Genomic DNA, 19,769 nt, shown 5'->3' on the forward strand with positions numbered 1-19,769 from the left:
GGTGAAAGATTCTGGTTTTGTAACCCTGGTGGGTGTCAGGTGGTGTCTGGTTGGTGCTGGATTTCACTTTGCTTCATCTTTCTTTGCTTTGATCTTTCCTCTGGTCTTCTGACCTTCTGAACTTTGCGACTCTGGTGAGACTTTGAAGAATATTAAACATTTCCTTCTTTTTTTTTGTTTTCTGTGGAACTCATTCTGCTTAATCTTGCCTTCCTTCCTTCTTTCCTTTCTTTATTTTTTTCTCTGGTCTCTTGAGATCTCCCTAATCTGTTGGAATTTCGAGGTTTCTGGGGTTGGTGAAAGATTCTGGTTTTGTAACCCTGTGGGTGGTTGGTGGTGTCTGGTTGGTGCGGGATTTCACTTTAATTAATCTTTCTTTACTTTGATCTTTCCTCTGGTCTCCTGACCTTCTGAACTTTGCGACTCTGGTGAGACTTTGAAGAATATTAAACATTTCCTTCTTTTTTTTTGTTTTCTGTGGAACTCATTCTGCTTAATCTTGCCTTCCTTCCTTCTTTCCTTTCTTTATTTTTTCTCTGGTCTCTTGAGATCTCCCTAATCTGTTGGAATTTCGAGGTTTCTGGGGTTGGTGAAAGATTCTGGTTTTGTAACCCTGTGGGGGGCAGGTGGTGGCTGGTTGGTGCTGGATTTCACTTTGCTTTATATTTCTTTCCTTTGATCTTTCCTCTGGTCTCCTGACCTTCTGAACCTCTGGCGAGACTTTGAAGAATATCAACCATTTTCTCTTAATTTCTTTGTTTCGTCTTAGCCCGTATCTGTCAGGGGTTGACACATCGAGTGAGTCACGTGACATGTTGGGCACAGTTTTTACGCCGATGCCCTTTCCTGGCGCAACCCAGCCGGAAAATAGCGTCAAGGGACACAACTGGATGCTTGACTGTGATTCGAACTCAAGTCCCCTTCAGCGGTCCAGTCGCATTTTTTAAAACAGCGTAAATACAAGACAATCCCCCCCAATGTGATAGAAGGACAAAAAAAAAAGAAGATGTTCAAAATGTAAATTGCATCCGCCGGAGGTGAGAGAGCAGAGACCCTCGAATGTTCCTCCAGTCATCCGTCTTCTTGATTTTACAGTCGTCTTCTGCTCTGGCTAGAGCAGGTGTCCATTAAAGGACTGGAGGAGAAAAAAAAAAAAAAAAAAACACGACACGGCCAGGCGAGGTCTGACAATCTAAAAGCAATCAACTGACCATCAGCTGGCGTGATTGGTTTGATTACAGCGCGGGCAGCAGATGCAAGCGCTTGGGGCTCTTGGAGCCTCACTGGGGAAATGCATCAGGAAATACGCTTTGTCCTTCTCCACGGCGACGGCGTTGACGTCGCAGGTGCAACGCCCGCACTGAAAAGGACGCAAAGCTGCGACTAAAAGGCATCAAATGTCCCGACATCGAACGACGAGGTGTCAGCTGCACGAGATAGAGATTGAACGAACGGCAGGAACACATTGCAGGATGATCCGTTTTTTTGTTTGTTTTTTTTTAAAGGAGTTTGGAGTGCTTTGATCAAGCCAGCCAAGATGACGACGGGTCAAACGCCTCGGGGTCCACTAAATGCTTGCAATGTAACGGTAACGGTAATATCGTGATATCGCGATATTAAAACTGCCACAATATATCGTCGTCATGTCACGATATTCAAACAAGTCAGGTTGATTTCCATTTGTGCAGTTGTAGCACCCTCTGGTGGCTAGTTTTTTAGTGCAGTTTAATTTTCACATGGCATGTTTTGGCCCTTATATGCTTTAAATTCCACGCTAATGGTCAGATGAAGGGGAACGTAATTTGCTTGTGAACCGAGTCAATATCTAGAGGAACCACCCTAAGTGTCCTTGAATTAGCAATTAAGTCAGTGCCTCAATAATAAGATGAGAAATTAGGAATATTATAAGAGATTGTACGTTGTTTATATTGTTGTAATATTGCCATAATAAGTGAGCCGAAATAACAGTGATATGTCTGTTTATTGTTGTGGGAATGAACACATCCAACTTGCTTCTCAGCTGATGGAAACATTACAGATAACAATAATAACTAGAGCTGCGAGCAGCTATAAAGGGCCCTCGCAACCCGGGCCACGTTGGGGTATATGCAAGTCGGGGGACTTGCACGTTGGGGTACTGTTAAATAGACAAGGACCATGGAAAATAGAAATGCATTTGCCGTGCCTTGTGTGTAAAAAGGTGCAGTAAAAGGCCAAAAATGATGCACAATTCCCAAAATAAATTCAAAAGTGTGGACTTTCTGATGTGTGTGCAAAGTTTCATGAAAAGTCGCTCGTTTGATATTCAAAACCAGCATCTGTTCATTTGAAAACATTGCATGGCACAGAGATGGTGTGTGATCAAATAAAAAGCTTTTTGATGACTCTTAATGTGGTGTCGCTGTGCAACACATATGTATTCATGACATAGTGAAGTATTGTGACAGTTTTGTAGGGTCCAGCAAACAGTAAATGTGTGACAGTTATTCAAGAAAAAATGTAGCTTTGAAGCAGGCTAACCAATGACATCATCTAAAGGGGAAAAAAGCACATGAGCAAGCATAGGTATAAGTAGAGGAGAAAAAGAGATGAAAGAAGTGCGAGAGATGGAACAGGAGAGGAATGCAGCTGTTTATGTATAGCTGTTGTAACAGGACAGATTAAATAACACTTTAACCTGGGGTTAACAGCGCCCTAGGACAGATAAACTCTTTAGTGTAAAAGTTTTCTGGGACAGATGAATCCCTTGGGGTCAAAGAGTTTGGGTTAGCACATAGTCTGTCTTAGGATAATGTAACCTCCATGGATGAATTAGTCCTAGGACGCTTTGACCTGCGGGCTAAAACTTCAGGGGGGTTAACCTGTCCTGTTATATTGTGATCATCGTCTTCGTGCATGTCCTCAGTGGCTTCTTCTGTCTGTGTGGCAGCATTTGATACATCTGTAGAACAAAAAAGAATGAAGAATCATGTTAGATCTGTGAAGTTTGGTTGTCTTAGGTGTAGTTTACAGAACAGTCGTGTGCATATTTTTAGCATGGTAGTGTCTTAATACAAATGCATATTATGTAATGCACTGTATATGGATATTACAGACGTAATATTTGACGGTGATCTTATATTCATAGTTTTTGCCCGTTAATAAATAATATAGCTAGTAAGTAATAAGACACGCAAAAATGGTATAGTTGAATCATCTGGGTCAAAAAGCAATGTTTTAGGATTGTGTGATGAAATGATGAATAAAAGTAAGGATACGACAGGTACATAAATGGTTATGTAAGTGTAACGTGTTGGTGCAAAACGTTGTGGTCGTGTTGCATGTTACTCAATGGCTGTGTGTGTCAAAACGAGTTTATTTGAAAGAATATACAAATATATACACACGGACATATATATTTATACAGTATAACAGTACCGCATGTATTGGTTTTAAGGAAAGAGTTGAAAAGCAGTGTTCAGAAAAAAGCATAAGACGCACAAAGTACCATTTCACTACATGTAATAAGTTGTCAAGTAGACATGTGAATTAAGTGGTTAAGATAGTGGCTACTGTGCAAGTAAGCTTCAATTGTCTCTAAAAGGTTAGCATATGTGTTCTACATGATATCAATGGCTAGACGTGCTCGTGGAGAAACATTACAAACAGAAAAACACACTAAAGGTGCCTTTAACAAACCTGTTAATAAATGAGAACTTAATACATATATGTATGGCATACTGTATATGATTGAGAAAGTTGTCCTGTTTAGTTTATGTATTGTATACTTACGGAAAAAAGTTGGCAATCTTTGCGTATGGAGATGATTAGAGGGTCTTTATCAAAAGAGAATTTGCTTGGTGATTTGTTCATGTTCTGTAGAAAAGCAAAGGAGTAGAAATAAATACAGTATCATACTTCATAAACATACAAGAAATTTGTAGCTGTATTAACCATTGTTGGTATTTGAAGTGATAATTTAGGAATAGAAGTGTAGTGATTGCAGAATTTATAGAGTGCTTACCTTGTATGACTTTGTAGATGGAAATGTCTTTTGTTGAAAGAGCTCTTTGTTGTCTACTATATATGCAAGGACAAGCATAAGTAGGTGTGGTTATGAAGTACTTGACCATTGAAATAAAGCAGTGGTATCAAATGTATGGACCGTGGTTTGGCTCAGGCCTGCAAAGGGGTTTAATGTGGCACAAGAGATAATCTTGTAAGGTACAAATAATAATAATAATATAATAGGTATGCCTCTGAGTTTTCACAAATCTAGGTCAAGTCAAGTCATCTTTAGTTATTTCGCGCTTGAATCATCCAATCGGAAATGCTCCATAAAAAATGTATAGAGGGTGCGATTTATTGCAAATTGCACAAGAAATCTCTAAAAATTCATGTTAATGACAAGTCTGATGTGTGTGCAAAGTTTCACGAGTTTTCACACATGTATAGATAAAAAAAAAACAAAGCAGCACTTTACTTGGCAACCAATGCATCGCTATAGCAGCAGCGTGCGACAAAATAAAAAACTTTCGATAAATTTGCATCTTAAACATCTTAAGATGAAACACACCAAGTTTGAACACGGTCGGATGAATTTTGTAGGAGGAGTTAAAATATGACCCCTAAAAAAGGCCACAAAAAAAGGCTACAAATCCCATCATAAATCAAAATGGCGGACTTCCTGTTTGGTTTAGCACATGGTTCCAAGAGACTTTTTTGTACATCGTGGGCTCTTATGTATGCCTCTAAATTATCATAGCGCTAGGTGAAACGTACAACCGGGAATGCTTCGTTAAAGAGGAGTTTTTTAGCTCAAAATGTGATGCCCGGCCCCTACGGGACTTCCTGTTGGGTTTAGCACATGGCACCAAGAGACTTTTTTGTACATCGTGGGCTGTTACATTTGTCTCCAAATTTTCGTAGCTCTAGCTGCTTCGTACAACTGGGAATGCTTCATTAAGAAGGAATTTTTTCCTTTGCAAATTGTGCATGCCACGGCAACAGCGTGCGACAAAATAAAAAGCTTTCAATAACTTTTCATCTTCAACATCTTAAGATGAATCACACCAAGTTTGGAGATGATCGGATAAACTCTGTAGGAGGAGTTCGTTAAAATAAGACCCCTATGAAATGGCCCAAAAAATGGCAACACGTTCCAAAGTAAATCAAAATGGCGGACTTCCTGTTCGGTTTAGCATATGGTTCAAAAAGAGTTTTTTGTACCTTGAGGGCTGTTACATATGTCTTCAAATATTGGTAACTCTAGGTGAAATGTACAGCCGGGAATGCTTCATTAAGTTAGAATTTTGAAACACAAAATTTGATGCCTCGCCTCTGGCGGACTTCCTGTTAGGTTTAGCATATGGCACCAACAGGCTTTTTTGTAGATCATAGTCTGTTACATATGTGTACCAATTTTCGTAGCTCTAGATTAAACGTACCACCGGCAATGCTTCGTTAAGTAAGAATTTTGAAACTGTAAATTTGATGCCCCGCCACCGTCATATAGTATGTCAAAAACTTTAGATTTTTTACCATGATGTTGTCCCAGGTGTTGAGATGGTACAGCCCAAGTTTGAAGTCAATCGGGTTAACCGTGTAGGAGAAGCGGGCAAAAGTATGACCCCTGTAAATGTGCAAAAATGGGCCAAAATTGGACATTCAAATACTCATACCTCACTTCCTGTCTATTTTAGGGTACACATATCAAAGAGGTTTTTGTTCATCTGGATGTGCTACAGGTGCCACACAATTTTCGTAGCCATAGGACAATCGTAGCGGGACAGGGATCCGTTAAACCTATGTAGGTGGCGCTACAGAGCCATTTTTCTGTTATCATGTATGGCGACTTTAAAATATCAAATTTTTCGCCAGACCCGATCTGCGTGTAAAGTTTGGTGAGTTTTCGTTCATGTTTAGTGCCTCAAAAATGTGGTTGTTTGCGGAAAAGAATAATAACAAAGAACTAGAGCTGCGAGCAGCTATAAAGGGCCCTCGCAACCCGTGCCACGTTGGGGTCTTTGCACGTCGGGGTACTCGCACGTTAGGGTACTGTTTCATAAGAAACCGTCTAAATTGTAAATGTTTTGCCATGCTTTTTGTGTTTGTTCACATTGCTATGGAATGCTTTATCGAGGTATTCGGCTGATAGGTATGCCTCCCAATATTCACACATCTAGCTGAATCATATAAAAAAAAAAATTCTTTGCAAACAATGCATCGCTACAGCAAAGGCGTGCCACGTTGGGGTACTTGCACGTCGGGGTACTGGCACGTTGGGGTACTGTCAAATAGGACAAGGACCATCTAAAATGTTTTTGACAAGCCTTGTGTGTGCAAAGTTTAATCAAAACGCAAAATATGGTGCGCAATTCCCAAAATAAATTCAAAATGGCGGACTTCCTTTTAGGTTTAGCATACGGCTACAGAATACTTTTTGTAGGTCTTAAGCTAATAGGTATGCCTCCCAGTTTTCACAAATCTAGGTCAAGTCATCTTTAGTTGTGTATCGCTTGAATCATACAATTGGAAATGCTCCATAAAAATGCATAGAGGGCGCTATTGAGCACAACGTTGGGTTACTTGCACGTCAGGGTACTGGCACGTTGGGGTACTGTTACATGGAACAAGGACCATTTAAAATGTTAGTTTTTTCCATGCCTTGTCTGTGCAAAGTTTAATGAAGAAGGCCAAAAATTATGTATAATTCCCAAAATAAAATCAAAATAGCGGACTTCCTCTTTGGTTTGGCAAATGGCTACATAATACTTTTTTGTAGGTCTAGCATAATCATACAATCGGAAATGCTTCATAAAAATGTCTAGAGGGCGCTATTTATTGCAAATTGCACAATAAATCTCTGAAAATTCATGTTCATGACAAGTCTGATGTGTTTGCAAAGTTTCATGAGTTTTCATGTGTATAAAAAAAAAAAAAGCAGCACTTGACAACTGTTACATGGAACAAGGACCATTTAAAATGTTAGTTTTTTCCATGCCTTTTCTGTGCAAAGTTGAATGAAAAAGGCCAAAAATGATGTATAATTCCCAAAATAAAATCAAAATAGCGGACTTCCTCTTTGGTTTGGCAAATGGCTACATAATACTTTTTTGTAGGTCTAGCATAATCATACAATCGGAAAGGCTTCATAAAAATGTCTAGAGGGCGCTATTTATTGCAAATTGCACAATAAATCTCTGAAAATTCATGTTCATGACAAGTCTGATGTGTTTGCAAAGTTCCATGAGTTTTCATGTGTATAAAAAAAAAAAAAGCAGCACTTGACAAACAATGCATTGCTATGGCAACAGCGTGTTACAAAATAAAAAACTTTCGATTACTTTGCATCTTAAACATCTTAAGATGAAACACACCAAGTTTGAAGACAGTCGGATAAATTTTGTAGGAGGGGTTCGTTAAAATATGACCCCTGAAAGTTTTTCCTTGCCCGGTTGGAGGGTTAGATCAGGGGATGTCGCAACTTGTTTGTGGTTAAGTGCTACAGAAGTAAATGTGTCTTAACAACCTCATGATTGAATGTGTTTTCAATTCTCTAGGATGTGATTGGATTGTATCAATTAAATGTTCTTATAACTGATTCAGTGAGTAGTAAAAATAGTGTGTCAAGTATAATGACATGAAATATAAGGAATACAAAAAACAAAACAAGAACCCTCTAAATTACACATTTTGTTCCAGGCTTTATGTGCGTGCATAGTTTGAGTATACACCTAAGTTTAGGCCAGGAGTGTTCAAACCTTTTGCAAAGAGGGCCGGGTATGGTAAGGTGAAAATGTGTGGGGCCTAATCAACCATTTAGTTTAGCCTGACATAATTTTTTTACATGCATATGTAAATATATATATGTGGACAAATGTGTACATATGTCTACAAATTTTTGTAGCTCGAGCTGCTTCGTCCAACTGGGAACGCTGCATTAAGAAGGATGTTTTTTTCCTTTGCCAACAGTGCATGCCATGACAACAGCGTGCGACGAAATAAAAAGCTTTCAATAACTTTTCATCGTCAACATCTTAAGATGAATCACACCAAGTTTGAAGATGATCGGATAAACTCTGTAGGAGGAGTTCGTTAAAATAAGACCCCTATGAAATGGCCAAAAAAATGGCAACATGTTCCAAAGTAAATCAAAATGGCAGACTTCCTGTTAGGTTTAGCATATGGTTCAAAAAGAGTTTTTTGTACCTCGAGGGCTGTTACATATGTCTTCAAATTTTGGTCACTCTAGGTGAAACGTACAGCCGGAAATGCTTCATTAAGTAAAAATTTTGAAATGCAAAATTTGATGCCCTGCCTCTGGCGGACTTCCTGTTAGGTTTAGCATATGGCACCAACAGGCTTTTTTGTAGATCATAGTCTGTTACATATGTGTACCAATTTTCGTAGCTCTAGATTAAACGTATAACCGGCAATACTTCAGATGAAACATGCCAAAGAATGAAGACAATCTGATAAGTTTTGTAGAAAATATGAGGCCTATAAAAGGCCCCCAAAAAATGGCTACAAATAGCAAAGTAAATCAAAATGCCGGACTTCCTGTTTGGCTTAGCATATGGTTCTAAAAGACTTTTTTGTACATCGTGGGCTCTTATGTATGCCTCCAAATTATCATTGCGCTAGGTGAAAGGTACAACCGGGAATGCTTCGTTAAAGAGGAGTTTTTTAGCTCAAAAAGTGATGCCCGGCCCTTGCGGGACTTCCTGTTGGGTTTAGCACAAAGCAGCAAGAGACTTTTTTGTACATCGTGGGCTGTTACATATGTCTACAAATTTTCGTAGCTCTAGCTGCTTCGTACAACTGAGAATTCTTCATTAAGAAGAATTTTTTTCCTTTGCAAACAAGTGCATGCCACGACAACAGCGTGAAGCGAAATAAAAAGCTTTCAATAACTTTTCATCTTCAACATCTTAAGATGAATCACACCAAGTTTGAAGATGATCGGATAAACTCTGTAAGAGGAGTTCGTTAAAATAGGACCCCTATGAAATGGCCAAAAAAATGGGAACACGTTCCAAAGTAAATCAAAATGGTGGACTTTCTGTTAGGTTTAGCATATGGTTCAAAAAGAGTTTTTTGTACCTTGAGGGCTGTTACATATGTCTTTAAATTTTGGTAACTCTAGGTGAAACGTACAGCCGGGAATGCTTCATTAAGTAAGAATTTTGAAACTCAAAATTTGATGCCCCGCCTCTGGCGGACTTCCTGTTGGGTTTAGCATATGGCACCAACAGACTTTTTTGTAGGTCATAGTCTGTTACATATGTGTACCAATTTTCGTAGCTCTAGGTTAAACATACAACCGGCAATACTACGTTTAGTAAGAGTTTTGAAACTCTAAATTTGATGCCCCACCGCCGTCATATAGTATGTCGAAAACTTTAGATTTTTTACCATGGTGTTGTCCCAGGTCTTGAGATGGTACATCCCAAGTTTGAAGTCAATTGGATTACCCGTGTAGGAGAAGCAGGCAAAAGTATGACCCCTGTAAATGTGCAAAAATTGGCCAAAATTGGACATTTAAATACTCATATCTCACTTCCTGTCTATTTTAGGGTACACACATCAAAGAGGTTTTTGTTCATCTGGATGTGCTACAGGTGCCACACAATTTTCATAGCCGTCGGACAATCGTAGCGGGCCAGGGATCTGTTTAACCTATGTAGGTGGCGCTATGGAGCCATTTTTCTGTTATCACCTATGGCGACTTTAAAATATCAAATTTTTCGCCAGGCCTGACGTGTGTGTAAAGTTTGGTGAGTTTTCGTTCACGTTTAGTGTCTCAAAAATGTGATTGTTTGCGGAAAAGAATAATAACAAATAAAAAGAAGAAGAATAACTAGAGCTGCGAGCAGCTATAAAGGGCCCTCGCAACCCGGGCCACGTTGGGGTACTTGCACGTCGGGGTACTGGCACGTTGGGGTACTGTCAAATCGGACAAGGACCATCTAAAATGTTTTTGACAAGCTTTGTGAGTGCAAAAGGCCAAAGATGGTGTGCAATTCCCAAAATAAATTCAAAATGGCGGACTTCCTTTTAGGTTTAGCATACGGCTACAGAATACTTTTTGTAGGTCTTAAGCTAATAGGTATGCCTCCCAGTTTTCACAAATCTAGGTCAAGTCATCTTTAGTTGTGTATCGCTTGAATCATACAATTGGAAATGCTCCATAAAAATGCATAAAGGGCGCTATTGAGCACAACGTTGGGTTACTTGCACGTCAGGGTACTGGCACGTTGGGGTACTGTTACATGGAACAAGGACCATTTAAAATGTTAGTTTTTTCCATGCCTTGTCTGTGCAAAGTTTAATGAAAGAGGCCAAAAATGATGTATAATTCCCAAAATAAAATCAAAATAGCGGACTTCCTCTTTGGTTTGGCAAATGTCTACATAATACTTTTTTGTAGGTATTAGGCTTATAGGGGTCTGTCCTAATTTTCACAAATCTAGCAGAATCATACAATCGGAAATACTTCATAAAAATGTCTAGAGGGCGCTATTTATTGCAAATTGCACAATAAATCTCTAAAAATTCATGTTCATGACAAGTCTGATGTGTTTGCAAAGTTTCATGAGTTTTCACACATGTATAGATAAAAAAACAAAGCAGCACTTTACTTGGCAAACAATGCATCGCTATAGCAGCAGCGTGCGACAAAATAAAAAACTTTCGATAACTTTGCATCTTAAACATCTTAAGATGAAACACACCAAGTTTGAAGACGGTCGGATGAACTTTGTACGAGGAGTTCGTTAAAATATGACCCCTGAAAAAGGCCACAAAAAATGGCAACAAATCCCATCGTAAATCAAAATGGCAGACTTCCTGTTTTGTTTAGCACATGGTTCCAAGAGACTTTTTTGTACATCGTGGGCTCTTATGTATGCCTGCAAATTATCATCGCGCTAGGTGAAACGTACAACCGGGAATGCTTCGTTAAAGAGGAGTTTTCTAGCTCAAAATGTGATGCCCGGCCCCTGGGGGACTTCCTGTTGGGTTTAGCACATGGCACCAAGAGACTTTTTTGTACATTGTGGGCTGTTACATATGTCTACAAATTTTTGTAGCTCTAGCTACTTCGTACAACTGGGAATGCTTCATTAAGAAGGATTTTTTTCCTTTGCAAAAAGTGCATGCCACGACAACAGCGTGCGACGAAATAAAGAGCTTTCAATAACTTTTCATCCTCAACATCTTAAGATGAGTCACACCAAGTTTGAAGATGATCGGATAAACTCTGTAGGAGGAGTTCGTTAAAATATGACCCCTATGAAATGGCCCAAAAAATGGCAACACATTCCAAAGTAAATCAAAATGGCGGACGTCCTGTTAGGTTTAGCACATGGTTCAAAAAGAGTTTTTTGTACCTCGAGGGCTGTTATATACCTCTACAAATTTTGGTAACTCTAGGTGAAACATACGGCTGTTATGCTTTGTTAAAGAGGAGTTTTTTAGCTCAAAATGTGATGCCCGGCCCCTGGGGGACTTCCTGTTGGGTTTAGCACAGGGCACCAAGAGACTTTTTTGTACATCTTGGGCTGTTACATATGTCAACAAATTTTCGTAGCTCTCGCTGCTTCGTACAAATGGGAATGCTTCTTTAAGGATATTTTTTTTCCTTTGCAAACAGTGCATGCCATGACAACAGCGTGCGACGAAATACAAAGCTTTCAATAACTTTTCATCTTCAACATCTTAAGATGAATCACACCAAGTTTGAAGATGATCGGATAAACACTGTAGGAGGAGTTCGTTAAAATAAGACCCCAATGAAATGGCCAAAAAAATGGCAACACGTTCCAAAATAAATCAAAATGGTGGACTTCCTGTGAGGTTTAGCATATGGTTCAAAAAGAGTTTTTTGTAGGTCATAGCCTGTTACATATGTGTACCAATTTTCATAGCTCCAGATTAAACGTACAACCGGCAATGCTTCGTGAAGTAAGAATTTTTAAACTCTAAATTTGATGCGTCGCCGCCATCATATAGTATATCAAAAACTTTAGATTTTTTACAATGATGTTGTCCCAGGTGTTGAGATGGTCCATCCCAAGTTTGAAGTCAATCGGGTTAACCGTGTAGGAGAAGCGGGCAAAAGTATGACCCCTGTAAATGTGCAAAACTGGGCCAAAATTGGACATTCAGATGATCATACCTCACTTTCTGTCTATTTTAGGGTACACACATCAAAGAGGTTTTTGTTCATCTGGATGTGCTACGGGTGCCACACAATTTTCGTCGCCATAGGACAATCGTAGCGGGACAGGGATCCGTTTAACCTATGTAGGTGGCGCTATGGAGCCATTTTTCTGTTATCATGTATGGCGACTTTAAAATATCAAATTTTTCGCCAGGCCTGATGTGCGTGTAAAGTTTGGTGAGTTTTCGTTCACGTTTAGCGTCTCAAAAATGCGATTGTTTGCGGAGAATAATAATAATAATAATAATAATAATAACTAGAGCTGCGAGCAGCTATAAAGGGCCCTCGCAACCTGGGCCACGTTGGGGTATTTGCACGTCGGGGTACTGGCATGTTGGGGTACTGTCAAATAGGAAACCATCTAAATTTTAAACGTTTTTGCCATGCTTTGTGTTTGTAAAGTTTCATGGAAAGGCCAAAAATGATGCACAATTAACAAAATAAAATCAAAATGGATTGGCACATGGCTATATAGAATACTTTTTGAATATATTAGGCATGCCTGCCAATATTCACACATCTAGCTGAATCATATAATCGGAAAGACTTCATAAAAATGTCTAGAGGGCGCTATTGAAGCATTTATTGCAAATTTAATAAGAAATCTCTAAAATATTCATGCTTATGACAAGCCTGATGTGTGTGTAAAGTTTCATGAGTTTTTGCACATGTTTAGACCAAAAAAAAAGCAGCATTTTACTTGGCAAACAATGCATCGCCATGAAACGGCGTGCGACAAAATAAATAACTTTCGATAACTTGGTATCTTAAACATCTTAAGATGAAGCACACCAAGTTTGAAGACAGTCGGATAAATTTTGTAGGAGGAGTTCGTTAAAATATGACCCCTAAAAAAGGCACCAAAAAATAGCTACAAATCCCAACGTAAATCAAAATGGCGGACTTCCTGTTTGGTTTAGCAGATGGTTCCAAGAGACTTTTTTTGTACATCGTGGGCTCTTATGTATGCCTCTAAATTATCATAGCGCTAGGTGAAACGTACAACCGGGAATGCTTCGTTAAGGAGGAGTTTTTTACCTCAAAATGTGATGACCGGCCCCTACGGGACTTCCTGTTGGGTTTAGCACATGGCACCAAGAGACTTTTTTGTACATTGTGGGCTGTTAAATTTGTCTCCAAATTTTCGTAGCTCTAGCTGCTTCGTACAACTGTGAATGCTTCATTAAGAGGGAATTTTTTCCTTTGCAAACTGTGCATGCCACGGCAACAGCGTGCGACGAAATAAAAAGCTTTCAATAACTTTTCATCTTCAACATTTTAAGATGAATCACACCAAGTTTGGAGATGATCGGATAAACTCTGTAGGAGGAGTTTGTTAAAATAAGACCCCTATGAAATGGCCCAAAAAATGGCAACACGTTCCAAAGTAAATCAAAATGGCGGACTTCCTGTTCGGTTTAGCATATGGTTCAAAAAGAGTTTTTTGTACCTTGAGGGCTGTTACATATGTCTTCAAATGTTGGTAACTCTAGGTGAAATGTACAGCCGGGAATGCTTCATTAAATAAGAATTTTGAAACACAAAATTTGATGCCTCGCCTCTGGCGGACTTCCTGTTAGGTTTAGCATATGGCACCAACAGGCTTTTTTGTAGATCATAGTCTGTTACATATGTGTACCAATTTTCGTGGATCTCAATTAAACGTACCATGGCAATGCTTTGTTAAGTAAGAATTTTGAAACTGTAAATTTGATGCCCCGCCACCGTCATATAGTATGTCAAAAACTTTAGATTTTTTACCATGATGTTGTCCCAGGTGTTGAGATGGTACAGCCCAAGTTTGAAGTCAATCGGGTTAACCGTGTAGGAGAAGCGGGCAAAAGTATGACCCCTGTAAATGTGCAAAAATGGGCCAAAATTGGACATTCAAATACTCATACCTCACTTCCTGTCTATTTTAGGGTACACATATCAAAGAGGTTTTTGTTCATCTGGATGTGCTACAGGTGCCACACAATTTTCGTAGCCATAGGACAATCGTAGCGGGACAGGGATCCGTTAAACCTATGTAGGTGGCGCTACGGAGCCATTTTTCTGTTATCATGTATAGCGACTTTAAAATATCAAATTTTTCGCCAGGCCTGATGTGCGTGTAAAGTTTGGTGAGTTTTCGTTCATGTTTAGTGCGTCAAAAATGTGGTTGTTTGCGGAAAAGAATAATAACAAAGAAAAAGAAGAAGAAGAATAATAACTAGAGCTGCGAGCAGCTATAAAGATCCCTCGCAACCCGGGCCACGTTGGGGTATTTGCACGTCGGGGTACTGGCATGTTGGGGTACTGTCAAATAGGAAACCATCTAAATTGTAAACGTTTTTGCCATGCTTTGTGTTTTTAAAGTTTCATGGAAAGGCCAAAAACGATGCACAATTAACAAAATAAAATCAAAATGGATTGGCACATGGCTATATAGAATACTTTTTGAATATATTCGGCATGCCTGCCAAAATTCACACATCTAGCTGAATCATATAATCGGAAAGACTTCATAAAAATGTCTAGAGGGCGCTATTGAGCCATTTATTACAAATTGCACAACAAATCTCTAAATAAAATATTCATGTTCAAGACAGGTCTGGTGTGTGTGCAAAGTTTTGTGAGTTTTCACCCATATTTAGACTCTCAAAAAAGCATTTTTCTTCACAAACAATGCATGGCTACAGCAAAGGCGTGTGACAAAATAAAAAAATTCAATAACTTTTCATCTTAAATATCTTAAGATGAAACACGCCAAAGAATGAAGACGATCTGATAAGTTCTGTTGAAAATATGACCCCTATAAAAGGCCCCAAAAAATGGCTACAAATACCAAAGTAAATCAAAATTGCAGACTTCCTTTTTGATTCAGCATATGGCTTTAGGAACCTTTTTGTAAGTCTTAGGCTGATAGGTATCCCAATTTTTACAAATCTAGCTGAATCATAAAACACAAAACATTTGCAAAAGCTTCATAAGAATGTCTAGAGGGCGCTATTGAACCATTTATTGCAAATTGAATAAGAAATCTCTAAAATATTCATGCTGATGACAAGCCTGATGTGTGTGTAAAGTTTCATGAGTTTTTGCACATGTTTAGACCCAAAAAAAAAAAGCAGCATTTTACTTGGCAAACAATGCATCGCCATGACAACGGCGTGCGACAAAATCAATAACTTTCGATAACTTTGCATCTTAAACATCTTAAGATGAAGCACACCAAGTTTAAAGACAGTCGGATAAATTTTGTAGGAGGAGTTCGTTAAAATATGACCCCTAAAAAAGGCCACAAAAAATGGCTACAAATCCCAACGTAAATCAAAATGGTGGACTTCCTGATTGGTTTAGCATATGGCTCCAAGAGACTTTTTGGTACATCCTGAGCTCTTATGTTTGCCTGCAAATTATCATAGCTTTAGGTGAAACGTACAACCAGGAATGCTTTGTCTGTTTAATCAAAACGCAAAATATGGTGTGCAATTCCCATGCATTGCTATGGCAACAGCGTGTGACAAAATAAAAAACTTTCGATTACTTTGCATCTTAAACATCTTAAGATGAAACATACCAAGTTTGAAGACAGTCGGATAAATTTTGTAGGAGGGGTTCGTTAAAATATGACCCCTGAAAAAGGCCACAAAAAATGGCAACAAATCCCATCATAAATCAAAATGGCGGACTTCCTGTTTGGTTTAGCACATGGTTCCAAGAGACTTTTTTGTACATCGTGGGCTCTTATGTATGCCTGCAAATTATCATAGCGCTAGGTGAAACGTACAACCGGGAATGCTTCGTTAAAGAGGAATTTTTTAGCTCAAAATGTGATGCCCGGCCCCTGGGGGACTTCCTGTTGCGTTTAGCACATGGCACCAAGAGACATTTTTGTACATCCTGGGCTGTTACATATGTCTACAATTTTTCGTCGCTCTAGCTGCTTCGTACAACTGGGAATGCTTCATTAAGAAGGATTTTTTTCCTTTGCAAAAAGTGCATGCCACGATAACAGCGTGTGACGAAATAAAAAACTTTCAATAACTTTTCATTTTCAACATCTTAAGATGAATCACACCAAGTTTGAAGATGATCGGATAAACTCTGTAGGAGCAGTTTGTTAAAATATGACCCCTATGAAATGGCCAAAAAAAAATGGCAACACATTCCAAAGTAAATCAAAATGGCGGACGTCCTGTTAGGTTTAGCATATGGTTCAAAAAGAGTTTTTTGTACCTCGAGGGCTGTTATATACCTCTACAAATTTTGGTAACTCTAGGTGAAACGTACAGCCGGGTATGCTTTGTTAAAGAGGAGTTTTTTTTAGCTCAAAATGTGATGCCCGGCCCCTGGGGGACTTCCTGTTGGGTTTACCACAGGGCACCAAGAGACTTTTTTGTACATCTTGGGCTGTTACATATGTCTACAAATTTTCGTAGCTCTAGCTGCTTCGTACAACTGGCAATGCTTCTTTAAGGATACTTTTTTTCCTTTGCAAACAGTGCATGCCATGACAACAGCGTGCGACGAAATACAAAGCTTTCAATAACTTTTCATCTTCAACATCTTAAGATGAATCACACCAAGTTTGAAGATGATCGGATAAACACTGTAGGAGGAGTTCGTTAAAATAAGACCCCAATGAAATGGCCAAAAAAAATGGCAACACGTTCCAAAATAAATCAAAATGGTGGACTTCCTGTTAGGTTTAGCATATGGTTCAAAAAGAGTTTTTTGTAGGTCATAGTCTGTTACATATGTGTACCAATTTTCGTAGCTCTAGATTAAACGTACAACCGGCAATGCCTCGTGAAGTAAGAATTTTTAAACTCTAAATTTGATGCGCCGCCGCTGTCATATAGTATATCAAAAACTTTTCATTTTTCACAATGATGTTGTCCCAGGTGTTGAGATGGTACATCCCAAGTTTGAAGTCAATCGGGTTAACCGTGTAGGAGAAGCGGGCAAAAGTATGACCCCTGTAAATATGCAAAACTGGGCCAAAATTGGACATTTAAATACTCATACCTCACTTTCTGTCTATTTTAGGGTACACACTTCAAAGAGGTTTTTGTTCATTGGGATGTGCTACAGGTGCCACACAATTTTCATAGCCGTCGGACAATCGTAGCAGGACAGGGATCCGTTTAACCTATGTAGGGGGCGCTAAGGAGCCATTTTTCTGTTATCATGTATGGCGACTTTAAAATATCAAATTTTTCGCCAGGCCTGATGTGCGTGTAAAGTTTGGTGAGTTTTCGGTCACGTTTAGTGTCTCAAAAATGCGATTGTTTGCGGAGAATAATAATAATAAGAATAATAATAACTAGAGCTGCGAGCAGCTATAAAGGGCCCTCGCAACCCGGGCCACGTTGGGGTATATGCAAGTCGGGGGACTTGCACGTTGGGGTACTGTTAAATAGACAAGGACCATGGAAAATAGAAATGCATTTGCCGTGCCTTGTGTGTAAAAAGGTGCAGTAAAAGGCCAAAAATGATGCACAATTCCCAAAATAAATTCAAAAGTGTGGACTTTCTGATGTGTGTGCAAAGTTTCATGAAAAGTCGCTCGTTTGATATTCAAAACCAGCATCTGTTTATTTGAAAACATTGCATGGCACAGAGATGGTGTGTGATCAAATAAAAAGCTTTTTGATGACTCTTAATGTGGTGTCGCTGTGCAACACATATGTATTCATGACATAGTGAAGTATTGTGACAGTTTTGTAGGGTCCAGCAAACAGTAAATGTGTGACAGTTATTCAAGAAAAAATGTAGCTTTGAAGCAGGCTAACCAATGACATCATCTAAAGGGGAAAAAAGCACATGAGCAAGCATAGGTATAAGTAGAGGAGAAAAAGAGATGAAAGAAGTGCGAGAGATGGAACAGGAGAGGAATGCAGCTGTTTATGTATAGCTGTTGTAACAGGACAGATTAAATAACACTTTAACCTGGGGTTAACAGCGCCCTAGGACAGATAAACTCTTTAGTGTAAAAGTTTTCTGGGACAGATGAATCCCTTGGGGTCAAAGAGTTTGGGTTAGCACATAGTCTGTCTTAGGATAATGTAACCTCCATGGATGAATTAGTCCTAGGACGCTTTGATCTGCGGGCTAAAACTTCAGGGGGGTTAACCTGTCCTGTTATATTGTGATCATCGTCTTCGTGCATGTCCTCAGTGGCTTCTTCTGTCTGTGTGGCAGCATTTGATACATCTGTAGAACAAAAAAGAATGAAGAATCATGTTAGATCTGTGAAGTTTGGTTGTCTTAGGTGTAGTTTACAGAACAGTCGTGTGCATATTTTTAGCATGGTAGTGTCTTAATACAAATGCATATTATGTAATGCACTGTATATGGATATTACAGACGTAATATTTGACGGTGATCTTATATTCATAGTTTTTGCCCGTTAATAAATAATATAGCTAGTAAGTAATAAGACACGCAAAAATGGTATAGTTGAATCCTCTGGGTCAAAAAGCAATGTTTTAGGATTGTGTGATGAAATGATGAATAAAAGTAAGGATACGACAGGTACATAAATGGTTATATATACACACGGACATATATATTTATACAGTATAACAGTGCCGCATGTATTGGTTTTAAGGAAAGAGTTGAAAAGCAGTGTTCAGAAAAAAGCATAAGATGCACAAAGTACCATTTCACTACATGTAATAAGTTGTCAAGTAGACATGTGAATTAAGTGGTTAAGATAGTGGCTACTGTGCAAGTAAGCTTCAATTGTCTCTAAAAGGTTAGCATATGTGTTCTACATGATATCAATGGCTAGACGTGCTCGTGGAGAAACATTACAAACAGAAAAACACACTAAAGGTGCCTTTAACAAACCTGTTAATAAATGAGAACTTAATACATATATGTATGGCATACTGTATATGATTGAGAAAGTTGTCCTGTTTAGTTTATGTATTGTATACTTACGGAAAAAAGTTGGCAATCTTTGCGTATGGAGATGATTAGAGGGTCTTTATCAAAAGAGAATTTGCTTGTTGATTTGTTCATGTTCTGTAGAAAAGCAAAGGAGTAGAAATAAATACAGTATCATACTTCATAAACATACAAGAAATTTGTAGCTGTATTAACCATTGTTGGTATTTGAAGTGATAATTTAGGAATAGAAGTGTAGTGATTGCAGAATTTATAGAGTGCTTACCTTGTATGACTTTGTAGATGGAAATGTCTTTTGTTGAAAGAGCTCTTTGTTGTCTACTATATATGCAAGGACAAGCATAAGTAGGTGTGGTTATGAAGTACTTGACCATTGAAATAAAGCAGTGGTATCAAATGTATGGACCGTGGTTTGGCTCAGGCCTGCAAAGGGGTTTAATGTGGCACAAGAGATAATCTTGTAAGGTACAAAAAATAATAATAATATAATAGGTATGCCTCTGAGTTTTCACAAATCTAGGTCAAGTCAAGTCATCTTTAGTTATTTTGCGCTTGAATCATCCAATCGGAAATGCTCCATAAAAAATGTATAGAGGGTGCGATTTATTGCAAATTGCACAAGAAATCTCTAAAAATTCATGTTAATGACAAGTCTGATGTGTGT

General features: G+C 38.7%; 1 protein-coding gene and 1 long non-coding RNA gene across 2 annotated transcripts in view; both read right to left on the reverse strand.

The window, feature by feature from the left end:
• LOC144009393 (cadherin-12-like) overlaps positions 1-19,769 on the reverse strand; it is a 221,921-nt gene that overhangs the window by 36,777 nt on the left and 165,375 nt on the right. The window lies entirely within an intron of this gene.
• Positions 1,963-4,187, reverse strand: LOC144009716 (uncharacterized). Its single transcript, XR_013281017.1, has 2 exons — positions 3,772-4,187; positions 1,963-2,941 (listed from the first exon to the last, which is right to left on the reverse strand). It is a non-coding gene; the product is annotated as an uncharacterized LOC144009716 (long non-coding RNA).

This window comes from Festucalex cinctus, chromosome 20 (genome assembly GCF_051991245.1).
Source record: "Festucalex cinctus isolate MCC-2025b chromosome 20, RoL_Fcin_1.0, whole genome shotgun sequence".
Classification (NCBI taxonomy): domain Eukaryota; kingdom Metazoa; phylum Chordata; class Actinopteri; order Syngnathiformes; family Syngnathidae; genus Festucalex; species Festucalex cinctus.